Below are 21,762 nucleotides of genomic sequence, written 5' to 3'. Positions count from 1 at the left end.
GTACACATACATTAGACGGAGACATAAACTGTTTGATTTCACTTACACGAGATACCTAGAATAGTCAAACTCCTAGAGTCAGAAAGCACACTGGTAGATGCCAGGGGCCAGGAGGTGGAGGCGCTGGGGAGGGGGCTTGGGGACATAGTGTTTAATGGGGACAGGGTTTCAGTTTAGGAAGGGGAAGAATTAAGGAGACAGATGATGGTGAGAGCCACACAACATTGTGGACACGCTTAGTGCACTGAACTGTACGTCTGAATGTGGCTAAAACTGTTTTATATTATGTGACTTTCAGCACAGCATTAAAAAAAAGAAATGCAGTTGGAGAATCCGCCAGGATAAGGTGCCATCTGAGCAAAGATGTGAGTGTGCCCTGTCGATCTGAGTAGGGGTGTCAGATGATGTAGTCTTGTTGGCTATTGTGAGGACTTTGGCCATTTCAGGGTTTTGAGCAGATCTGTCCTGAACAACATTTTTAAAGCTTCATTCTTTCACTGCGTGGGGCTCCACCATCAGAAATCAAGGGTGGAAGCAGGGAGACCACCAAGGAATCAGGCAGGAGAGACAGAAGCTCAGTCTTAGGTGCGAGCAGTGGAGGTGGTAAGAAAAGCTGGATGGCAGATGGTGTTTTGTGTTTGGAAGGTAGGGCTGAATGGGTTTCCTGTCTGGTCGTCTGATTGGATGTGAAATGTGACAGGGAACAAGAATTTGGGGATCACTCTGTGGTTTTGGGCCTGAGCAACTCTAAAGATGGTCAGCCCCCAGCTAAGTCGCCGAAGACTAGGAGTGAGAGATGGAGTGAGAGGTGATGAAGGTCAGGAGTCCACCCTACTTGTTGCCTAGCTTTGGACATTATCGGTTTTAAAGGCCCATTTTTTCCACAAATGTTTATTGAGCGACTGCAGTGTTGGGCACTGAGCTTGGCACAGGAATTTCGAGATGAATAAGACACAGGGCTTCTCTACAGGTGGCTTGTGGATAGTGTGAGGAGCAGGTACCTGGACAGGCAGCAGCAGTGCAGTGTGACAAGCATGTGATAGAGATAAATGTGTATGGGCTGTGAGACCACATGCAGTGAGGGTGGGAATAACATCTGAGCTGGGCCCTGGAGGTGGTCTAGATGGACCAGCATGTGCCAAGGCCCAGGGGTGGGCAGCGAGAGGCTGGAGATGTAGGCCTGGCCTTCTGTAGGTCCTGTTAAGAGTCCTGAATTTTACCTGTTAAAAATAGGACTGCTCCCACTTGCCTGGAGGTTGGAATGTGTTTGGAGAAGGTGCTATTTCCTAAGAGGAAAAAAGGTGTTTAAGTATTTGCACAACCTTTAACAATCCTTAGAATGTATTTTCTAAATTCTGGGCCCCTGGAACAGAACCCTAGCCACCCTTTGCAACTCCAACTCCACCTGGAATCTCTGTGCAATTTACAAACAGGAGGAGCAAGATGATTTGAATGTGAAGGTCATTGGAGTCGAGGACAGGGAATTGAGAAGCTGACATATTCAGCAGGTTTCCCACATGGATAATGATGTCATCAAGAATAATAGCAGGATTTTGGGTAGAGAACAAGATGGTGATCCAGGCAGCAAAGTCTTCCACAAATGAGAAGAAGTTAACAAGACTAGAAAGAGATGATGGACCAGAGGAGTAGAGAGGAAACTGGTAGTATATATAAGCCTCAGATAATCAGAAATGTTTACATAGGAAAAGGAGAAATATCATGACAGGCAAGATGATGCCTACTTTCCCTCTGAACCCCAAATTAGGTGGTGGAGGGAAGTGGCACTAGGAGGAAGGGCTCTGGAAATGGGATGATCCGTGTAGACCAGGAGATAGAGGGTCCCTTCTGTGCTTCTGTGAAGGTTATGCAGAAACTTTTTTCACCAATGGAGCCAAAGAACAGAAGTTCCAGATATGGCCATGGGGAATGGGTCAGGGACCAAACAGGGGAAGAGTATGCTCAGACAGACATGGAGATGAACTGAAAAATTAATGGGACCCCAAGGCACTAGGGTTTTATCCACTGAGTAAGGATGAGAGGAAAGTAGCTGGTGTCAACATTTCTAATAGCTCAAGTTATAGGTAATCTAACACATATTTGCGAGTTAGTTGGATGGATGGATGGACAGACAGATGAGAGGACTTATTTATCTCTGGAAGGCTCTATCTCACCCTGAAATGATGATGTTTTGAAGAGAACTCTGGCAGGATTTATTCTCTCCCAGTTCCTCATGGCATGGTGGAAGCAGTGGTTGATCAAGGGGAGGCCCTACTGAACATTCTTAGCTCTCCCTGGGGACTGGTTTGTACTTGAACTCGGCCTTACCAATCCTGGGGCTCTCTTCTGATTTTATATCCTAGGGCTTTCATGGAAGAAAGCCATTTCTCCAATGGTCATTGGAAAAATCCCCCTCAATGTCTTCTCTCAAAGGTGGACACTGGGCATTTCAAGTGGAGGGAACCATGGAAACAAAGGCCTGAGGGCAGGAAGCCCAGATGTGTTAAGCCGTGTGTCCAGTCACAGGCTGAAGTGGACCAACCTGCTGAGATACTGAGGTCATGTTGTGAGGGCCTTGCTTAGCTGTTGGCACCCGTAGCCTTGGAAATTCATTTGTCTCGAGAGAGAGTCAAGCTGCTTGGATTACAATATCTGACCCTACCTATTAAGACTCTCTCCCCCAATAGATTGCAAATTCTTCATGGGGCCAAAAGTTTACTTCTCTTTGACCGAAATTAATCTCTCTGCAATCTAGTGACATTTCTCACAGTACCATAGAGAACTTTGTATTTCTCTTTCTCCCTACCAGATGTTAGCACTTTGAATCCCTTCCAACTGCCTTCAAAGCTTCCTGCCACCACTTCTAGGTCCTTCAGTGATTCACACGGGGCAGGGGGAGGGGGGCTTTCCAGGCAGGTGTCTGCCTTGCCCTCCAGTGTTGTTCCCAGTTGGGCTTCCTTTCCTCCTTTTATGCTGGTGGTGGTCTAGGAAATCTTTCTGCTTTTCTTCCCTTAAGACCTCACCCTGGTCTTGGCCTTGGGTTTTCCCATTCATGGAAAGAACAGGAAGCATAAAGGATGTTTGTCATTTATTTTGGCTATCCAGCATCTGAATGTCTTGCTTTGATTATGAAACTCCCAAATAATGAATGTCATGTGGGGGAGGGTGAAGACCACTCCCAACTATAGACAAAGGAAGTATTAGAAATTCTCTTATCCTGTGCTGGGCGCAGCCAGGACACATGATGTATTCCAGGCTCTGCCAGTCAAATGTGCCTCCCTCCCCTTGACTTTTACTTAGGAGCCAGAGATATAGGGGACAGAGTAATTTCCTCCCCAGAGCCTGTTCTGGGCCATGTTGATGGGCATTTTCCCTTTGCCTTGTCTCAGCCTAGTTTTCTAGTCTTCATCAAGGCAGACTCTGTAGAACTCTACATGGTGCAAGGACATGAGGGATGTCATTTAAGGAGAAAGAGACAGCTTTGTCCCTGGCCTCTCACCTTCCTGGGGAAGACATGTCTCAAGAAATGAGCAGCTCTGAGCTGGGGTCATGGCTACAGTACATAAGGGAAAACCTAGTGGAGAGGATAAGGCATCCAAGAGTAGGGGTAGTGGAAGAAAGGTCTCACATCATTGCCTTAACTAGGTCTATTGATCCTTTTTAGTCTGTGTCAGGAAATATGGACTTAAAAGTCTCCTTTGTACAGTAACTTCATCATGCGTCTCTGAGGACCCCACACTGCCCTTGTTTCTGTCTACCCCCACCTTCTCCAGGTGGGCAAAACAGGAGAAATGTCTCCATCTCACCTTGGTTAAAGCATCTCCGCTTCCAGGGAGGGTGAGTGAGAGTCATAATCCTGAGGAATAAGCTGTGTGCTCCCTTTACTGGAGATTTTGGATTGTTGCTTACTTTAATGAAATTTATGTGACCCTAGAACCAGGCTTCTAGGAGTAGCCACTTGAAGCAGAGGAAATATTTAGTCACATTCTACAACTGCAACCCAAATATAATGGGAGCCAGTTGGTTACTCTAAAAAGGGAGTGTCACTTACCAATCCAATCAGGATGATTGATCATCATTCTACCCTGGCTTATCTGCATCTGGGGAATAGAAGTCTTAGAATATAAGTGTCTCAGGAATTCCCTGGTAGTCCAGTGGTTAGGACTCAGCACTTACACTGCTGGGATGCAGGTTCAAACCCTGGTTGGGGAACTGAGATCCCTCAAGCTATCCAGGATCTAAATAAATAAATAAAGATCTCATTCTTTTCTTTAGCTTTGCACCTGCCAATTCACCACACATAGCTTGACTGTAAAAGAAGTGTTTACAAGGTAGAGGGTGTTTGCAAGGTGTTTACAAGGTTGAGTCAGATATGATAACGTGGTTTTCTATAATGCAAATACTTTGCCACACTCTGCCTGTTTTCTGTTACCTGTCCTAATTGCCTCTGAACAGATCATAGGTTGAAACTGGAAATTAATTCCTTCTCCCAGGCATCTTGGGAACTAGCCACTCTGTTTCTTATAGTTTGGTATAAGATAGTCCAGGAAGCCAAGCAAAGCTGAACTATAAAAGTCTTTGGGGAGAACTGTAAAGATGGCGGAGGAATAGAACGGGAAGACGACTTTCTCCCTCACAAATTCCTCAAAAGAACATTTCAACGCCGAGCAAACTCCACAAAACAACTTCTGTAGGCTGGCAGAGGACATCAGGCAACCAGAAAAGCAGACCATTGTCTTCAAAAACAGATTTTTAATCTTTGCTCTTAGGTTTTTGTTGTCAATTTTGTACATTTAAAAACCCAAACTTCACTACCCAAGTTTACCTGAGAGCGAGATTTCTGGCTTGACCACTCTCTCCTCCTTTGGACTCTCCTTTTTCTCCACCAGGTGGCCTCTGTCTCTTTTCTCCCCCATCTCTTCTCTATCCAACTCTGTGAATCTCTGTGTGTTCCAGACGGTGGAGAACACCTAAGGAACTGGTTACTGGCAGGATTTGTCTCTCTCCTTCTCATTCCTCTCTCTTATCCTCCTGGTCACCTCTGTCTACTTCCTCCCTCTCCTCTTCCCCATATAACTCCATAAATACCTCTGAGCGGTCCAGACTATAGAGCGCACATAAGGAAGTGACTACTGGCTAGCTTGCTCTCTCCTCTTTTGATCTCACTGCATCTCATTCCAGTTACCTCTAACTACCCCCTCCATCTTCTCTTCTCCTTGTAACTCAGTGAACCTCTCTGAGTGTCCCTCAATGTGGAGAAACTTTTCATCTTTAATCTAGATGTTTTATCATCGGTCCTGTATAGATGGAGAAGTCTAGAGGCTACTGTAAAAATAAAACTGAAAACCAGAAGCAGGAGGCTTAAATCCAAAGCCTGAAAACATTAGAGAACTCTTGAATTCAGGGAACATTAAGCAATAGGAGCTCATCAAATGCCTTCATACCTACACTGAAACCAAGCTCCACCCAAGGGCCAACAAGTTCCAAAACAAGACATACCACTCAAATTCTCCAGCAACACAGGAACACTCCCCTGAGCTTCAATATACAGGCAGCTCAAAATTATTCCAAAACCTTTGATGTCTCATAACCCATTACTGGTCACTCCACTGCACTCCAGAGAGAAGAAACCCAGCTCCACCCACCAGAACTCCAACACAAGCCTCCCTAACCAGGAAACCTTGACAAGCCACTGATAGAACCCCACCCACAGTGAGGAAGCTCCATAATAATAAGAACTCCACAAATTACCAGAATATAAAAAGACCACCCCAATCGCAGCAATATAACCAAGATGAAGAGACAGAGGAATACTCAGCAGGTAAAGAAACAGGAGAAATGCCCACCAAACCAAACAAAAGAGGAAGAGATAGGGAATCTACCTGAGAAGGAATTCCGAATATTGATAGTGAAAATGATCCAAAATCTTGAAATCAAAATGGAATCACAGATAAATAGCCTAGAGACAAGGGTTGAGAAGATGCAAGAAAGGTTTAACAAGGACCTAGAAGAAATAAAAAAGAGTCAAAATATAATGAATAACGCAATAAATGAGATCAGAAACACTCTGGAGGCAACAAATAGTAGAATAACGGAGGCAGAAGATAGGATTAGTAAAATAGAAGATAGAATGGTAGAAATAAATGAATCAGAGATGAAACAAGAAAAACGAATTAAAAGAAACGAGGACAATCTCAGAGACCTCCAGGACAATATGAAACGCTCCAACATTCGAATTATAGGAGTCCCAGAAGAAGAAGACAGACAGAAAGATCATGAGAAAATCCTTGAGGAGATAATAGTTGAAAACTTCCCTAAAATGGGGAAGGAAATAATCACCCAAGTCCAACAAACACAGAGAGTTCCAAATAGGATAAACCCAAGGTGAAACACCCCAAGACACATATTAATCAAATTAACAAAGACTACAAACACAAAGAACAAATATTAAAAGCAGCAAGGGAAAAACAACAAATAACACACAAGGGGATTCCCATAAGGATAACAGCTGATCTTTCAATAGAAACTCTTCAGGCCAGGAGGGAATGGCAAGACATACTTAAAGTGATGAAAGACAATAACCTACAGCCCAGATTACTGTACCCAGCAAGGATCTCATTCAGATACAAAGGAGAAATCAAAAGCTTTACAGACAAGCAAAAGCTGAGAGAATTCAGCACCACCAAACCAGCTCTCCAACAAATTCTAAAGGATATTCTCTAGACAGGAAACAAGAAAGGGGTGTATAAACCCAAACCCAAAACAATAAAGGAAATGGTAACGGGATCATACTTATCAATAATTACCTTAAACGTAAATGGGTTGAACACCCCAACCAAAAGGCAAAGACTGGCCGAATGGATACAAAAACAAGACCCCTCTATATGCTGCTTACAGGAGACCCACTTCAAAACAAGGGACACATACAGACTGAAAGTGAAGGGCTGGAAAAAGATATACCACGCAAATAGAGACCAAAAGAAAGCAGGAGTGGCAATACTCATATCCGATAAAACAGACTTTAAAACAAAGGCTGTGAAAAGAGACAAAGAAGGCCACTACATAATGATCAAAGGATCAATCCAAGAAGAAGATATAACAATTATAAATATATATGCACCCAATATAGGAGCACCGCAATATGTAAGACAAATGCTAACAAGTATGAAAGGGGAAATCAACAATAACACAATAATAGTGGGAGACTTTAATACCCCACTCACACCTATGGACAGATCAACTAAACAGAAAATTAACAAAGAAACGCAAACTTTAAATGATACATTAGATCAGTTAGACCTAATTGATATCTATAGGACATTTCACCCCAAAACAATGAATTTCACCTTTTTTTCAAGTGCTCATGGAACCTTCTCCAGGATAGATCACATCCTGGGCCATAAATCTAAACTTGATAAATTCAAAAAAATCGAAATCATTCCAAGCATCTTTTCTGACCATAATGCATTAAGATTAGATCTCAATTACAGGAGAAAAACTGTTAAAAATTCCAACATATGGAGGTTGAACAACACACTTCTGAATAACCAACAAATCACAGAAGAAATAAAAAAAGAAATCAAAATATGCATAGAAACTAATGAAAATGAAAACACAACAACCCAAAACCTGTGGGACACTATAAAAGCAGTGCTAAGAGGAAAGTTCATAGCAATACAGGCATACCTCAAGAAACAAGAAAAAAGTCAAATAAATAACCTAACTCTACAACTAAAGCAACTAGAAAAGGAAGAATTGGAGAACCCCAGAGTTAGTAGAAGGAAAGAAATCTTAAAAATTAGGGCAGAAATAAATGCAAAAGAAACAAAAGAGACCATAGCAAAAATCAACAAAGCCAAAAGCTGGTTCTTTGAAAGGATAAATAAAATTGACAGACCATTAGCCAGACTCATCAAGAAGCAAAAAGAGAAAAATCAAATCAATAAAATTAGAAATGAAAATGGAGAGATCACAACAGACAACACAGAAATACAAAGGATCATAAGAGACTACTATCAGCAGTTGTATGCCAATAAAATGGACAACGTGGAAGAAATGGACAAATTCTTAGAAAAGTACAATTTTCCAAAACTGAACCAGGAAGAAACAGAAAATCTTAACAGACCCATCACAAGCACGGAAATTGAAACTATAATCAGAAATCTTCCAGCAAACAAAAGCCCAGGTCCAGACGGCTTCACAGCTGAATTCTACCAAAAATTTCGAGAAGAGCTAACACCTATGCTACTCAAACTCTTCCAGAAAATTGCAGAGGAAGGTAAACTTCCAAACTCATTCTATGAGGCCACCATCACCCTAATACCAAAACCTGACAAAGATGTCACAAAAAAAGAAAACTACAGGCCAATATCACTGATGAACATAGATGCAAAAATCCTCAACAAAATTTTAGCAATCAGAATCCAACAACACATTGAAAAGATCATACACCATGACCAAGTGGGCTTTATCCCAGGGATGCAAGGATTCTTCAATATCTGCAAATCAATCAATGTAATTCACCACATTAACAAATTGAAAAATAAAAACCATATGATTATCTCAATAGATGCAGAGAAGGCCTTTGACAAAATTCAACATCCATTTATGATAAAAACTCTCCAGAAAGCAGGAATAGAAGGAACATACCTCAACATAATAAAAGCTATATATGACAAACCCACAGCAAACATTATCCTCAATGGTGAAAAATTGAAAGCATTTCCCCTAAAGTCAGGAACAAGACAAGGGTGTCCACTTTCACCGCTACTATTCAACATAGTTCTGGAAGTTTTGGCCACAGCAATCAGAGCAGAAAAAGAAATAAAAGGAATCCAAATTGGAAAAGAAGAAGTAAAACTCTCACTGTTTGCAGATGACATGATCCTCTACATGGAAAACCCTAAAGACTCCACCAGAAAATTACTAGAGCTCATCAATGAATATAGTAAAGTTGCAGGATATAAAATCAACACACAGAAATCCCTTGCATTCCTATACACTAATAATGAGAAAGTAGAAAAAGAAATTAAGGAAACAATTCCATTCACCATTGCAATGAAAAGAATAAAATACTTAGGAATATATCTACCTAAAGAAACTAAAGACCTATATATAGAAAACTATAAAACACTGATGAAAGAAATCAAAGAGAACACTAATAGATGGAGAAATATACCATGTTCATGGATCGGAAGAATCAATATAGTGAAAATGAGTATACTACCCAAAGCAACTTACAAATTCAATGCAATCCCTATCAAGCTACCAGCAATATTTTTCACAGAACTAGAACAAATAATTTCAAGATTTGTATGGAAATACAAAAAACCTCGAATTGCCAAAGCAATCTTGAGAAAGAAGAATGGAACTGGAGGAATCAACTTGCCTGACTTCAGGCTCTACAAAGCCACAGTCATCAAAACAGTATGGTACTGGCACAAAGACAGACATATAGATCAATGGAACAAAATAGAAAGCCCAGAGATAAATCCACACACATATGGACACCTTATCTTTGATAAAGGAGGCAAGAATATACAATGGAGTAAAGACAATCTCTTTAACAAGTGGTGCTGGGAAAACTGGTCAACCACTTGTAAAAGAATGAAACTAGATCACTTTCTAACACCGCACACAAAAATAAACTCAAAATGGATTAAAGATCTAAATGTAAGACCAGAAACTATAAAACTCCTAGAGGAGAACATAGGCAAAACACTCCCCGACATAAATCACAGCAGGATCCTCTATGATCCACCTCCCAGAATTCTGGAAATAAAAGCAAAAATAAACAAATGGGATCTAATTAAAATTAAAAGCTTCTGCACAACAAAGGAAAATATAAGCAAGGTGAAAAGACAGCCTTCTGAATGGGAGAAAATAATAGCAAATGAAGCAACTGACAAACAACTAATCTCAAAAATATACAAGCAACTTCTGCAGCTCAATTCCAGAAAAATAAACGACCCAATCAAAAAATGGGCCAAAGAACTAAATAGACATTTCTCCAAAGAAGACATACGGATGGCTAACAAACACATGAAAAGATGCTCAACATCACTCATTATCAGAGAAATGCAAATCAAAACCACAGTGAGGTACCACTTTACACCAGTCAGAATGGCTGCGATCCAAAAATCTGCAAGCAATAAATGCTGGAGAGGGTGTGGAGAAAAGGGAACCCTCCTACACTGTTGGTGGGAATGCAAACTAGTACAGCCACTATGGAGAACAGTGTGGAGATTCCTTAAAAAATTGCAAATAGAACTACCGTATGACCCAGCAATCCCACTGCTGGGCATACACACCGAGGAAACCAGAATTGAAAGAGACACGTGTACCCCAATGTTCATCGCAGCACTGTTTATAATAGCCAGGACATGGAAGCAACCTAGATGTCCATCAGCAGATGAATGGATAAGAAAGCTGTGGTACATATACACAATGGAGTATTACTCAGCCGTTAAAAAGAATTCATTTGAATCAGTTCTGATGAGATGGATGAAACTGGAGCCGATTATACAGAGTGAAGTAAGCCAGAAAGAAAAACACCAATACAGTATACTAACACATATATATGGAATTTAGAAAGATGGCAATGACGACCCTGTATGCAAGACAGGAAAAAAGACACAGCTGTGTATAACAGACTTTTGAACTCAGAGGGAGAGGGAGAGGGTGGGATGATTTGGGAGAATGGCATTCTAACATGTATACTATCATGTAAGAATTGAATCACCAGTCTATGTCCGACGCAGGATACAGCATGCTTGGGGCTGGTGCATGGGGATGACCCAGAGAGATGTTATGGGGAGGGAGGTGGGAGGGGGGTTCATGTTTGGGAACACATGTAAGAATTAAAGATTTTAAAATTAAAAAACTAAAAAACTAAAAAAAGAAAGAAAATAAAAGTCTTTGGGGACAAGAGAGCATCTTAAGTAGGATTTAGAGAAAGGGAAAGTATTAGTTGCTCACTTGTGTCTGACGCTTTCTGACCAATGGACTGTAACCTACCAGGCTCCTCTATCCATGGGATTCTCCAAGCAGGAATACTGGAGTAGGCTGCCATCCCTTCTCTAGGGGATCTTCCCAACCCAGGGATTGAACCCAGGTCTCCTGGATTGCAGGCAAATTCTTTACCATCTGACAGGATTTAGAGAAAACTCACCCTTAAATGACCTGTAACTTTCAAGTTCTGGCCCTGCCTGTCTCCTTAATTACACCCTCCCCTCCTCCCCACCCCTCCCACTGAACCACGCGAAATGACTGACTCTGAGCAATGACTGGAGTCAAAGTGCCTTGGTTCAAATTCTAACTTCACAGACCATGTGACCTCAGCAAGTACCTACCTGCTCTCTGCCTCACTATCTTTATCTGTAAAATGGGATAATGACAGTAACTGGTTCATCAGGTTGTTATGCATATAAATGAGTTAATATCTGTGAAGTGCTTGGAACCATGCCTGGCATATAATAAAGAGTATATAAATGTTGATTTCAAGCTATAGTGGCTTTCATGCATTGGAGAAGGAAATGGCAACCCACTCCAGTGTTCTTTCCTGGAGAATCCCAGGGACGGGGGAGCCTCGTGGGCTGCTGTCTATGGGGTCGCACAGAGTTGGACACGACTAAAGCGACTTAGCAGCAGCAGCAGCAGCATAGCGGCTTACTGTCTGACTTTACCAAGAGAAATTTTAGAGGCCAAAGGTCTTACTGATAATAGTGCAAGTTACTTCTCTCAAATTCAAATCCCTGCTTTAGACTAGGGCCTTCACAGCCGGGCTCAGACACACCTGGTTAGTAACTTTCAGCTTTACAGAGAATGTTCTGCCTAAAGAATTACTTGAATCCTCTTTTGAATCAGTTGCCACAAATCTTTTAAAGCTATTTATGCTACCTTCTAAGGTATGTTTCCTCAATGTGGATTCAATCCTGTTTTGAGAATACTTTTCTGTTCTGCTAAATGTAGTGACCCTTGCATTTGCGTAACAGTCCTGCCTGGCAGTCTGCTGTTCCTGACCCCAACATCTATTTTGTTTCTCACTCAGTAATATGGTCCCTCTTTCGGCTGAGCATCCTATAACTCAGAATAAAACTATTTCCCAGGTTGTCAGATCACTTAATTCTGGTGTCTGAATCATGTGTGTATTCATTTCCCATCACAGCTACAACAAATAGAAATTTGGTGGCTTAAAACAATCCAGTGCAAATGTATTATAGTGCCGGAGGTCTGAAGTGGGCCTTATAGGAGTGAAGGTATTAGCAGAGCTACATTCCTTCTGAAACTGTAGGGGAGAAACTGTGTCTGTGCCCTTTCCAGCTTCTAGAGGTTGCCTGCATTCCTTGGCTCATGGTCACTTCCTCTATTTTCAAAGCTAGCAGCTACCAAGCACTCTCTCCACCCCAACCCCTCTACCCTTCCCCAAGCACTCCTCTGAACACACACTCATGTGCGAGCCCACCCACACCTTTGCTTCTGGCATCGCATCACCTTCTCTCCCTGATATTCCTATCTCTCTCTTATAAAGAGCCTTATGACTACATTGATCCCACCCGGATAATCTAGGATAATTTCTCCATCTTGAGGGCCTTAATTTCATCTGCAAAGTCCTTTTTGCCATGGAAGGTAGATATTCACAGTTCCGGAGACTAGGACATGGACGTCTTTGGGGAGCCATTATTCTGTGTATCACAATATGTGAACAGAAAAGGGGAATTCCAGGAAATGCGCTTAATAGGAGGGGTCTCACCTGCGAAAGGCACTCTCTAGCTTTCTGCTTTTCCTTCTACCCCCTGCTTGATGCTGTGATGTGATAGCTGGTACTTCAGGAGACATTCTGAAGCATAAGTTGACCTTGGGGGTGAAAACCAAGAATTTGGAGGGTGGAAAAGAAATGTTAAAGTGTGGATTCCTGAAGATCCTATGCAGCCACCTCCAGACTTCTTTTACCGAATATACTTCCATCTTGTTTAAGCCACTGTTATTTCGCTTGTTTGTTTTCTGGAATGTAGAGCTGAGCATAGTCCCAATTTCTCAAAATTATACACAACTCTCTCCAAATGAACTCCAAGTCTGGGTCTCTCAACCTACTACCTGAATATGACCATTGCTGAGAAAATATTTTAATAAAACAGACAGTGTTTTTTATCATGTTATTTGATCAGACACCAGCCTTTAGTTCAGTATGTATGCTAAGCCATACAACCTCAATAGTTGCCAACAAAGCAACTGACAAGGGCTTAATATCCAAAATAAACAAATAGCTCAAGCAGCTCAGTATTAAAAAAAGAAATGACACAATCAAAAAAATGCCGGGAGCCCTCGTGAGGAACTCCGCCCATGGCAAAGGTCATGAGAAAGGAGGCTTCAGCATATGCAAAGGCAGGATCGAGCCTCAGGAAACCCCCATTCCTGAGCATCTACCCCCAAAACCAGGGTCTGCCTACTTTACTGTTTTATGCTCTCACCTATACCTCTGACTTTACGGGGGGCTGACCCCCCATCACCTCTCTCAGAGAAGGAGTTAACTTGCAGCTCCAGTTAATAAAAATTCCTGGGCGTGACAAGAGTGTTTCAACTTACAAACTCCTCTGAAGGTTCTCTAGCCTGCCTGAGCGGGTTCATCCGGCCACATGTGATTTTTTACAGCCTCCCAACCGTGAGAGGCACGAGATGCTTTAAAACTTTCTAAATACAGACTCTTTTGAGAAGTTAGAAAATTACTAGTATAGTGTAGTGGGTTGATTAGAACTTATATTGGTGAAGGGTTTTTCATTTGTTGAGCCAATATTTGCTGCTACATCTCCATATTCCTTGCCCTTATAATGAATATAACTAGCATATAGGAAAAATAAGTATTAACCTTCATAATCATGTTAAACCTTAGGCTAAGTAAATTCCTTTCTTGATTGTAACCCACTACACCCTCACCCTATAGGAATGCAACTTTATTTGGAGAGTGGTGCTTGGTTTAAGAAAAAATCACCCCTGGAAAAAATAAGTTTTCTGGTTGACCATTATCAGAAAGGGCCATAAAATGTCAGCAGGGCTCATAGCCAGAAGATGATGTAAAACCCATAAGACCTTTGTATAATTTTATATGAAGCACCTGATTTTGACAAGGGTCAGGTCTGCTGACCCCCGCATGACTCTGTATTCATCCCTATGTATAATAAAAAGTATATGAGCAAACCTGAAAAATAAAGAAATGGGATCAGATTCTGGAAAGACTGATTCCCCCGTGTCATTTCTTCCTTGCTCCCCGTTTTTCTGGCTGAATTCCCATCTGGAGCATGGGTGCTCGCCACATCTACTTACTTGCCCCAGCTTTTAAGTTCCACGTGAGAAGGAGCCCAAGGAGGGGCACCTTCCGATATTCAAGTGACATCGGTGGCCCAACGTAGATGGTGCAAATTCCTTGTCTTGGAATTTTATTGGTATCCCACATAAACCAAGTTATTCAGCCTCTTTTTCTCCACTAATATTTCCTACTACACTGTCCGTTTCTAATCTCTCTATATATCTTTAATTAAGCAATTAATTCCTAGGACGCCGATTCTGTCTCCCCTTCGAATTACCCTGGATCCACCGGGGCTGGACCCCGGGAAAAAAATAGGGGGAAGATCTAAATACATATTCTTCCAAAGAAGACATACAGATGGCCAACAAACATGAAAAGATACTCAACATCACGAACTGTTCAGTTCAGTTAGTCAGTTCAGTCGCTCATTCTTGTCTGACTCTTTGTGACCCCATGAATCGCAGCACGCCAGGCCTCCCTGTCCATCACCAACTCCCAGAGTTTACACAAACTCATGTCCATCGAGTTGGTGATGCCATCCAGCCATCTCATCCTCTGTCATCCCCTTCTCCTCCTGCCCCCAAGCCCTCCCAGCATCAGGGTCTTTTCCAATGAGTCAACTCTTTGCATGAGGTGGCCAAAGTATTGGAGTTTCAGGTTTAGCATCAGTCCTTCCAAAGAACACCCAGGACTGATCTCCTTTAGAATGGACTGGTTGGATCTCGTTGCAGTCATAGAGACTCTCAAGAATCTTCTCCAATACCACAGTTCAAAAGCATTAATTCTTTAGCACTCAGCTTTCTTCATAGTCCAACTTTCACATCCATACATGACCACTGGAAAAACCATAGCCTTCACTAGATGGACCTTTGTTGGCAAAGTAATCTCTCTGCTTTTTAATATGCTATCTAGGTTGGTCATAACTTTCCTTCCAAGCAGTAAGCGTCTTTTAATTTAATGGCTGCAGTCACCATCTCCAGTGATTTTGGAGCCCAAAAAAATAAAGTCTGACACTGTTTCCACTGCTTCCCCATCTATTTGCCATGAAGTGATGGGACCAGATGCCATGATCTTAGTTTTCTGAATGTTGAACTTTAAGCCAACTTTTTCACTCTCTTTCACTTTCATCAAGAGGCTCTTTAGTTCCTCTTCACTTTCTGCCATAAGGGTGCTGTCATCTGCATATCTGAGGTTATTGATATTTCTCCCAGCAATCTTGATTCCAGCTTGTGCTTACTCCAGCCCAGCGTTTCTCATGATGTACTCTGCATATAAGTTAAATAAGCAGGGTGACAATATACAGCATTGATGTACTCCTTTTCCTATTTGAAACCAGTCTGTTGTTCTTTGTCCAGTTCTAACTGTTGCTTCCTGACCTGCATATAGGTTTCTCAAGGGGCAGGTCAGGTGGTCTGGTATTCCCATCTCTTGAAGAATTTTCCACAGTTTCTTGTGATCCACACAGTCAAAGGCTTTGGCATAGTCAATAAAGCAGAAATAGATACTTTTCTGGAACTCTCTTGCTTTTTCCATGATCCAGCAGATGTTGGCCATTTGATCTCTGGTTCCTCTGCCTTTTCTAAAACCAGCTTGAACATCTGGAATTTCATGGTTCATGTATTGCTGAAGCCTGGCTTGGAGAAATTTGAGCATTACTTTACTAGCATGTGAGATGAGTGCAACTGTGCAGTAGTTTGAGCATTCTTTGGCATTGCGTTTCTTTGGGATTGGAATGAAAACTGACCTTTTCCAGTCCTGTGGCCACTGCTGAGTTTTCCAAATTTGCTGACATATTGAGTGCAGCACTTTCACAGCATCATCTTTCAGGATTTGAAATAGCTCAACTGGAATTCCATCACCTCCACTAGCTTTGTTCATAGTGATGCTTGTTAAGGCCCACTTGACTTCACATTCCAGGATGTCTGGCTCTAGGTGAGTGATCACACCATCGTGATTATCTGAGTTATGAAGATCTTTTTTGTACAGTTCTTCTGTGTATTCTTGCCACCTCTTCTTAATATCGTCTGCTTCTCTTAGGTCCATACCATTTCTGTCCTTTATCGAGCCCATCTTTGCATGAAATGTTCCCTTGGTATCTCTAATTTTCTTGAAGAGATCTCTAGTCTTTCCCATTCTATTGTTTTCCTCTATTTCTGTGCATTGATCACTGAGGAAGGCTTTCTTATCTCTCCTTGCTATTCTTTGGAACTCTGCATTCAGATGGGTATATCTTTCCTTTTCTCATTTGCTTTTTGCTTCTCTTCTTTTCACAGCTATTTGTAAGGCCTCCTCAGACAGCCGTTTAGCTTTTTTGCATTTCTTTCCCATGGGGATGGTCTTGATCCCTGTCTCCTATATGATGTCATGAACCTCCATCCATAGTTCATCAGGCACTCTGTCTATCAGATATAGGCCCTTAAATCTATTTCTCACTTCCACTGTATAATCATAAGGGATTTGATTTAGGTCATACCTGAATGGTCTAGTGATTTCCCTACTTTCTTCAATTTAAGTCTGAATTTGGCAATAAGGAGTTCATGATCTGAGCCACAGTCAGCTCCCAGTCTTGTTTTTGCTGACTGTATAGAGCTTCTCCATCCCTGGCTACAAAGAATATAATCAGTCTGATTTCGGTGTTGACCATCTGGTGATGTCCATGTGTAGAATCTTCTCTTGTGTTGTTGGAAGTGGGTGTTTGCTATGACCAGTGCATTTACTTGGCAAAACTCTATTAGTCTTTGCCCTGCTTCATTCCGCATTCCAAGGCCAAATTTGCCTGTTACTCCAGGTGTTTCTTGACTTCCTACTTTTGCATTCCAGTCCCCTATATGAAAAGGACATCTTTTTTGGGTGTTAGTTCTAAAAGGTCTTGTAGGTCTTCAACTTCAGCTTCTTCAGCGTTACTGGTTGGGGCATAGGCTTGGATTACTGTGGTATTGAATTGTTTGCCTTAGAAATGAACAGAGATCATTCAGTCATTTTTGAGATTGCATCCAAGTACTGCATTTCAGACTCTCTTGTTGACCATGATGGCTACTCTATTTTCTAAGGGATTCCTCCCCATAATAGTAGATATAATGGTCATCTGAGTTAAATTCACCCATTCTAGTCCATTTTAGTTCACTGATTCCTAGAATGTCGACGTTTACTCTTGCCATCTCCTATTTGACCACTTCCAATTTACCTTGATTCATGGACCCAACATTCCAGGTTCATATTCAATATTGCTCTTTACAGCATCGGTCCTTGCTTCTATCACCAGTCACATCCACAACTAGGTATTGTTTTTGCTTTGGCTCCATCCCTTCATTCTTTCTGGAGTTATTTCTCCACTGATCTCCAGTAGCATATTGGGCACTTACCAACCTGGGGAGTTCCTCTTTCAGTATCCTATCATTTTGCCTTTTCACACTGTTCATGGGGTTCTCAAGGCAAGAATACTGAAGTGGTTTGCCATTCCCTTTTCCAGTGGACCACATTCTGTCAGACCTCTCCACCATGACCTGCCCATCCTGGGTGGCCCCACACGGCATGGCTTAGTTTCATTGAGTTAGACAAGGCTGAGGTCTGTGTGATCAGATTAGCTAGTTTTCTGTGATTATGGTTTCAGTGTGTCTGCCCTCTGATGCCCTCTCGCAACACCTACCGTCTTACTTGGGTTTCTCTTTCCTTGGACATGGGGTATCTCTTCATGGCTACTCCAGCAAAGCGCAGCCGCTGCTCCTTAACTTGGACAAGGGGTGTCTCCTCATGGCCGCCCCTCCTGACCTTGAACTACTCTCGGCCCTCCTGCGCCCGTGCAGCCACCGCTCCTTGGACATGAGGTTGCTCCTCTCGGCCGCCGCCCCTGACCTTGGGCATGGGGTAGCTCCTCTCAGCCACCACCCCTGACCTCAGACGTGGGGTAGCTTGTCTCGGCCTGTTCTCTAACAAACTATTAGAGAAATGCAAATCAAAACTATAGTGAGGTATCACCTCACACCAGTCCGAATGGCCATCATCAAAAAAAAAAAAAACTACAAACAATAAATGCTGGAAAGAGTGTGGAGAAAAGGGAAACTTCCTACACTGTTGGTGGGAATGTAAATGGTTCACTATGGAGAACAGCATACTCAGAAACAGAATATTCAAAAACTAAAAATAGAACTGCCATATGACCCAGCCACTCCTGGGCACATACCCAAAGAAAACCATAATTCAAAAAGATAGCACTCATCCCAGTGTTCCACTGCAGCACCCTTTACAATATCCAGGACATGGAAGCAACCTAAGTATCCATCAGCAGAGGAATGGGTAAAGAAGATATGGTACATATATGCAACGGACCATTGCTCAGTCAAAAAAAAGGAACAGAACCATGCCATTTGCAGAGACATGGATGGACCTAGAGACTGCCATTTAGAGTGAAATAAGTCAGAAAGAGAAAACCAGACGTCGTAGAATTTGGCTTATATGTGGAATCTAGGAAAATGGTACAGATGAACTTATTTGCAGAGCAGAAATAGAGACACAGATGTACAGAACTGAAGATTGGGATCTAGACACTACTATGTATAAAATAGACAGCTGATGAGAACACGCTGCACAGCTCAAGGAATTCTACTCAGTGCTCCGTGGTGACCTAAATGGGAAGGAAATGGAAAAAAGGGGGGATACATGTATACATATAACTGATTCACTTAGCTGTTCAGCAGAAACTAAGACAACATTGTAAAGCAGCCATACGCCTGTAAAAAGTAATTGTAAAATGTTTTCTTTATTTTTTGTGTTTGTTTTCTATGTATTATTTGTGTGAGAAGTATTATAAGCCTAGCACAGTACAATTGGCTAACTTTATCTAGGCTAACTAGTTATCTAGGCTAACTTTGTTGGACTTATGAGTGCACTCTTGGAACGGAACTCATTTGTGTGTCAAGAAACTGTACAAGGTTTCTCAGTTTGAAACATTGCTAACATGTTCTCTGAACAAAAGCCAGCTTCTCTTGGTCTGGAGCTGATGGAAATGAAATGAGGCTTGTCCACTAGAAAGATGGCATTCCTTCCCAGAGTCTGTAACCCCGGGTGGGATGTGAAGCTTGACGTCACTCCCAGGCTGTGTTCACCCAGCAGAGCTCAGCCACGGGCCAGCTCCAGAGCCCCCACAAGATGCTTTCAGGGAACTTAGTGACAGAAAAGCCAGAAAGCAAGTTTTTAAACTAAGTTATAAATCAGAAGAGAACGCAGAAACCCTTAGCTGCCGCTCTGGCTTGGGTGCTGGGCAGAGCAGTCAGGTGCTGGGCGTACTGGGGAGTGTTTAATTTTCCCTGAATCATGATGTGAGCCAGAAAGGGAGGTGGCTGGAAGGACGGGTTCCAGGAGGAGCTGGCGGAGAGTTGGAGCTCGTTTATCCTCTCATCTCCCATCTCCTGAGGAAGAGGATGCATCACTGGATAAGTCACATAATAGAGAAGCCCGAGCGCTCAGGGTAACAGAAGGCATTCCAGAGCGAGGATGGGCAGGCTTGGGTTCCCAGCCAGCCATGCCACTGCCAGGCCCAGGGTTTAGTTCTAAAGCCTTCTCTTCTCTGTCTACATGTTCTCCTCCGGGGATCTCACCCAGCCTCCCTCCTTGAGGTACATTCTAGCCACCAGTGACACCCAAATACAATCCCAGGCCTGCTCTGTCCCTGAAAACTCAGCCTCCTATGTCCATTGGCATCAACATCACCACTTGGATGGCTGCTGTATAATCTGATTCAGACAAAACATGGCCAATAATGAACCCAGGCTTCCTCCCCAACCTGTTTCCCCATCTCAGGTAGGCTAAGCTCCACCTGCATCCAGTTAGTCAAGCTAGAAACCAGAAGTCAAGCCTGACTCCTCTTGTTTTCATACTCCGGGTCCCATGCATCCAAAGGGGACCAGGAGCCCTGCTTCTGAAACAGACCCAGGCCCCATTTTGCTCCTCTCCATCTCATTGCCACCAGGGAGCCCAGCCTGCATTAGATTTCTTCTCAAAACCACGAAAAATGGCTGCTGGCTGGTCTCCTGTTTGTCCTGCCCCTCTGCAATCCCTTCTCCACGCAGCAGCCAAAGCAGCCTTTAAAAACACACAGACTCCTCCCCTGCTCCAGCCTTCCAGAGACTTCCAAGGGGTGCAGCCCCTCCACCTCCCATCACACCTCCGGTTGCCTGCACTTTCTTCTGTTTGTTCCCACCTCACTGCTCTTCATCCAGACGCATCATCTTCTTGCTCTCAGGCCTCCATGTAAATGTCACCTCACCCACCTCCCAGTCTTCGCAGCATCCAGGCCCCTCATTATCTCACTTTTTTCTTACCGAAATGCCCAAAGCAGAAAAGGTGTTAGGGGTTTCAGGAGGAAAGACCGGGGCAGGGAAGGTGGGCAGTGTGGCTTGACTGCCACCAGCTTCCCCATGACTTGTGCTCCCGTTTCTTGCTGATGACTTGTTACCCAGGGCCCTCGCCAGCCCTCAGCAGGGTCGGGACACACAGGCCTCTGCCCACAGCTCCTGTCACGCCTGCCACTGCTTCGGTTTCATGGTCATCAACACCCACCGCCCCCCGCCCCAGACAGCCCCGCTCTCAGCCCCGAGCACTCAAGGCTGTCCTTCAGGGGAAAGTCAAGGGGGAGTAGTCCTTGAAGGCAAGATGGTAGTGGAACCCAGAGAAGCCCAAGGTGACACCCTTCCCTAAAAGATGACAGGGAGCAGAAACAGTGGTGGTGTCCTGCACATGAGTCCCTCTGGGTTTGGGGCACCTTGCTGAAGGCAGCTGAGCAGCGATCCGGGATGGTGACCAGCAGCAGAGGTGTGAGGGATGCAGGCTGACCAAAAGCACATCACTTCCTGAGGTCAGCTGCAGGTAGGGATCAGGGCACCGCTGGCAGTGGCCCAGGTTGAGGGAGGGATCGGGGGGAAAGGCCAGCATCCCGATGCCAGAAAAGCATGAGCTTATTCCCCGGCAGTTCTGACATCATCTCCCTGCAGCTCTTTAAGCCTGGTTCTTTTGTGATTCACGCGTGACTCTCAGCCCCTGGTGACTGGCCCAGTGCTTCGCATATAAGTGATGCCCAAGCATGCTGTGACTTTTGCCCTTCGAGACTCTGTTCCCTTTCACAGAGACTTGCTGTTCAAGCCTGCATATAAATGCGAGCTGTCACATGGTACTCTTGGTGTGATTGCTTCGGATGGCTTTGTTCTTGCCTCTACATCCAATACTCTCCTCCTTAATCTTATCTGTTTCTCACTGATGCTAAGCACCTCCTTCTCTGTGAACTGTCTACTGAAACTGGGTGGGCTAGAATTACATACTGTGTCTGTGGCCTATGAACACTCCCCGCCAACACTCTAGTCCAGCCCTTGTAGCCCACATGTGCACTTTTTTATTTAAGAACAGAGCCATCTTATTAATCACTGCAGGTAAAGGAACAAGAGTGGTCCAATCGTTAGGAATAGCAATAATAA

At 43.2% G+C, this 21,762-nt stretch overlaps 1 protein-coding gene and 1 non-coding gene across 6 annotated transcripts in view; both read left to right on the top strand.

Annotated features, from left to right (window-relative positions):
• RGS6 (regulator of G-protein signaling 6) overlaps nucleotides 1-21,762 on the top strand; it is a 613,815-nt gene that overhangs the window by 474,982 nt on the left and 117,071 nt on the right. The window lies entirely within an intron of this gene.
• Nucleotides 4,138-4,209, top strand: TRNAV-UAC. Its single transcript has one exon. It is a non-coding gene; the product is annotated as a tRNA-Val (tRNA).

The sequence above is a fragment of the Capra hircus genome, chromosome 10, assembly GCF_001704415.2.
Source record: "Capra hircus breed San Clemente chromosome 10, ASM170441v1, whole genome shotgun sequence".
Lineage (NCBI taxonomy): Eukaryota > Metazoa > Chordata > Mammalia > Artiodactyla > Bovidae > Capra > Capra hircus.
This window is presented reverse-complemented; position numbering and strand designations above follow the sequence as displayed.